This window comes from Tupaia chinensis, unplaced genomic scaffold (assembly GCF_000334495.1).
Source record: "Tupaia chinensis unplaced genomic scaffold, TupChi_1.0 Scaffold148019_1, whole genome shotgun sequence".
Lineage (NCBI taxonomy): Eukaryota > Metazoa > Chordata > Mammalia > Scandentia > Tupaiidae > Tupaia > Tupaia belangeri.
In genome coordinates, this window is record NW_006207869.1 from 661,454 (window position 1) to 665,804 (window position 4,351).

The 4,351-nt window shown below is 41.2% G+C and overlaps 1 long non-coding RNA gene across 1 annotated transcript; it reads right to left on the minus strand.

Annotated features, from left to right (window-relative positions):
• Window positions 1-566: 566 nt before the first annotated feature.
• On the minus strand, window positions 567-3,308 carry LOC102473171 (uncharacterized). Its single transcript, XR_337612.1, has 3 exons — window positions 3,125-3,308; window positions 2,926-3,043; window positions 567-845 (listed from the first exon to the last, which is right to left on the minus strand). It is a non-coding gene; the product is annotated as an uncharacterized LOC102473171 (long non-coding RNA).
• Between the last annotated feature and the right edge of the window lie 1,043 nt (window positions 3,309-4,351).

A 4,351-nucleotide genomic window follows, 5' to 3' on the forward strand; every position in this document is an offset into this window, starting at 1 on the left:
AGGCTCTTGAGAATAAGTGGCACTTAAAACAAATAAATAAGTGAAATCATTAGAAGATGGTAGCTTCCAGAACCTTAACAGTGGTTCCTAGAAGTTAACTTTTAATCATGTGATATGAGATAACTTCTTCCCAAAGAATGGGTCCCTTTAGGCAGCAAGATGATTTAGCTTCCCACGGCCAAAAACACTATGCAATGTTTCTGCTCACATGGCTTTATAAATATATTTCCCGGCTAAGTGTGTGAGAGTGGAACTCAGTGGATGCAATTTTCTCAGTTTCAAACTGCCAAGACATAGAGCATGTTTTCTCTTGTGGTTTAAGAAGTGTTCTTTGCTACAATACACACCCCTTTGGCAAAGTAAATGTGCTCATCAATGAAAAGTTGGCAGCTAGTTCATAGGAACAAGTCATACACTCCAAGGTGGGAAATGGTAAACCCGTCTCTGTAAGGGCCAGAGAGTAATTGCTTTAAGTTTTGCTGGTCAAGATGCAAAATTGAGGCTATTATGTAGACACTTAGAAAACAAGAGAAAAAACCTTTTCCAGACATTTTTAATTGGCACAATCGGAATTACGATAATAAAAATAATCATCGTGTACAGCTTTTGTAATGTAAGTCTTCTATGAAGAAGAATGAAATTTTCTTTGGGGGCGTAGATAACCCTTCACTTAATCAAGATTCAAACTTAGTGCTCTCCAGCTTCAAGCCAATGGTAAATCTTCGTCTGTAAAAGTCATTCCTGGTCAGTCGGCAGCAGGCTGGATTTGGCCCACAGACTGTGTGCTAGAAAAATGCATCCCGGCACCACTCCTTGGGTGTTGTGTCTGGGTTTTTCTCTGTTGCCTGAAGAGACACAACAAATCATCTTTATGCTTTTTTTCTTTAAAAAAATTGCGATAGGGCTTGTGTACTCACCAGGGAGAGAGAGACAGACAGAGAGACAGAGAGAGAAAGAAAGCATTCCCCAATGGGGCGTGGCCATGCTGCCATCCCTTCTACTCCAATTCTCCATCCTGTCAGGGTTTGAGGCATGCATGCACACACTCCTGGTGTGTTTTTAAAGCTGGAAGCCAGGATTTGACTATAGATCCAGCTCTCTTAACCACTAGGTTATGGAGCCAGCCCACACCGTTTTTGTTTTTAAAGCTAAGAACCGTAGTGCTCTCTGCACATGCTCACGAGACATACTTCAGCTCCCTTTCTTTTCCAGTGAGGTCGTCATTCCCAGTGCGCCATACTGTAGACCTGACCTTTGGTTATCGATGGTAATCTGTGGCTTTCTGAACGCTTAAATTGCCTACCATGTGTCAGGTGCTGAGGTGCAGTGGTGAGGTCTCGTGAACTGGCCTTCGAGCGGACACCCTCCATTTATTTACTGGACACCCACCAGTGTACCATGCACTAGACTGAGCCCTCTGTGCTTGTCATCAGATTTAGTTCTCATAGTAACTCCTGAAAGTCCTGCATTTCTCTTCATTTTACAGATGGGAAGTGGCCTGTTAGAGTACTAGCTAATGACAATTGGGCACTTCTTATGCAAGATGTGGCTCTAAGTGCTTTACATGAATTGTCTCCTTTAATCCTTACCCTAATGCAATTGGTATCTTATCCTCACTTTATAGATGTAAAAATGGAGGCACAGAGAAATCAAGAGTTGCCTAGCATCACTCAGCGTAAGGGGCAGAGTCAGAATTCAAACCCAGGTAATCTGTACTCTGGCACTCAGATGCTTAACATTGTGCTTTTTTTTTGGGGGGGGGGCTTGTTTGTTTGTTTGATATAGAGTTTGTGTGTATTCTCCAGAGAGAGAGTGAGAAGTCACCCCATGGATGATAGCCGTGCTGCAGTCTCTTCTCCTCTTTTCTCCTCATGGGATTTTGGGCATGCACATATATGTGCCTGGTGTGATTTTCAAGCTATCGGGTCCAGGTCTCAAACCACACTAGTGGCTATGTGGGATCCAGCTGCCTTAAACTCCACGCCATCTGCTGGACCAACATTATGCATTTTTTTAAATATTAAAAAGATGATGTTACTTGTTGAAGAACACACAGGAAGTAAAATGGAAAAGAAACCTGGCTTTGCACTTTAAGAGTCTGACTCCAGTCTTTTTTCATCCACTGCCTGTACCCATGGTCCCACCGCTTCTGGTTGTTGGGGGTTAACCTGTTGGTTATGAATAAGTTGGTTCCAAGGTAAAGGAAGATAAAACGAGCTCACAGGAGGTGGGATGAGTGAGTCCTATTTCCATATTTATTCAGGTAAACCAAAAAACAGGAGGGTCACATAGGTAGTGTGGGCTTTATGGAAAGAACCTGTGCTTCAAATTGGAGCAGCTTGGCTGGCCTTATTTCCTGGTTGATCTTGGGCAAGTCCCTTGACCTCTCTAATCCTCAATTTCCTGTAGAAAGGGATGAATAAAACTTCCCTTGAATCAGATTTAGTGTCTTGTCTTCAGTGTTGTTTAGTTTTGTCTCAACGTGGCTAGGCTATAGTACCAAGTGATTTAATCAAACATGAATCTAGGTGTTGGTGTGAAGGTATTTTCTAGATGTGATCAGTTGCCTTTAAGTAAAGGAGAGTTTCCTTGATTATGTGGGTGGGCTTCGTCTAATCAGTTGACAGCCTTAAGAGCAAAAATGGTTTTCCAGAGTGGAAGAAATTCTTCCTCCAGGTGGTGGCCTCTGTCCCGGCCTGAATTTCTAGCCTGCTGGGCTCTCCTTCAGGGCAGTATCTGGAAAATTCTGGTACGTCCTCTAATAAGCACTCAAAACACAGTCTCTATGTAACGAGAGCCATAGATGTCCTAAGACCCATAAAAATCTCTGACTCTCAGTGATACAAATGATTGAAATATCCACATTTTTACTTGGATTTACTTTAGTTTATGCGTTTCAGCCCTGCGAAGCGAAAGCACCCTTACCTTTGTGTCTCATTTCAATTACAACATGTATTCGCAACACAATCTTCTTTGAGCAGGAGGGCTGTGGTAAAAAATACAGATATGCTTCCAACATCATCTTTAAAGCCTGGCTGATGTGCTGATTAAAGGAAAATGGCATGGTGAATTGAAAGATATTTTAACTACTATATCTAATTACAAAGAAGAACATGTTACTTACCAAAATTCAAATGTGTTCTATAATAAAAAACAAGGGCAATTAACAATCAAACAAGCAACTGCCTTCTTGACAGGCAGATGACACAGAACAGAACTAAGAAAATGCAGAAAGCTTTGGCTTGACGAGGAAAGCTGAGATGGTCCTTCAAATTGTAAGGTAAGATCCAAAGGGCATGTGACTTTGCGGTTACAAGACCAGAAGGGACGCGGGGGAGCACTGGAATTGTGATGTTTGGTTCTGTATTGTTCAAGCAAGTTCTATTTACCCTTAAAATGGGAAACACAAGAATTTACCAGTTATCAAAATTTTCAATATAAAAGACCCTTTTTCTGCATGTCATTTTACTCAGAGATAGACTGGTATTTATTTTAAAAATGCACACATAAGTATATATGTTCTTTAAAAAGAACTGTACTAGCCTTGATTTAGTTTTCTATTCAGCATTTTATAGTTTGGTCTCCTGTCTATGCGGTAGGGATTCGTGTGGTTAGAAAAGTTAATATCCACAAATTACCATGAGCTCTGGAGATGAAAAATCCTATAAAAGTTCAAAATTTCCTAGTAAACCCAATTCTTCCCTTTAATAGGCAGGAAAAGTGTAACGTGTTCTCTTTCTCCTGGCCATACAGCTGCTGCTTTTCCCAACTATTATTCTTAGTACGTTTGAGAATGGGTTAATGGGCTAATGGTTCAAGCCAGGGGATGGATCTCTTAGACGCGATCTGTGGCCTCTGGGAACAGGGAGTATGTGTAATGGCTGGAAACCAGGCATGATTTTCTTGGCTAGAGGCCGTGGTTTGCAAACCATAGCAGACATAAGAAGCACCTGAAAAATTTGCTAAAAATGCAAAACCCTGGGCCGCACCTCCAGGGATTCTAAATCAGACCTTCTGGGGTGAAGTTCAGGAATTTTCACTTTTAATAAGTTCCCATGGCAACCCAGAAGCAGGTAGTTCATGGACCACAGTGTAAGAACTACTCATCTACAGCAGTGTCATTAATGCATAAGTTACATACCTGATCCAAGGTTATGTACATATATGTATACCGCATACTGGAAGTTCAATGTTTTAGGATGGTCTCAAGAAGAAACAAATAATATTTTATAAATACTAGCACCTTACTTAGCCATTATTTTATATACTTTTTTTTTTGAGAGGTTTTTGCCATAGAGTGCGTACGCTCACCAGAAAGACAGAGACAGAGATAGAAAGCGAGAAATCACCC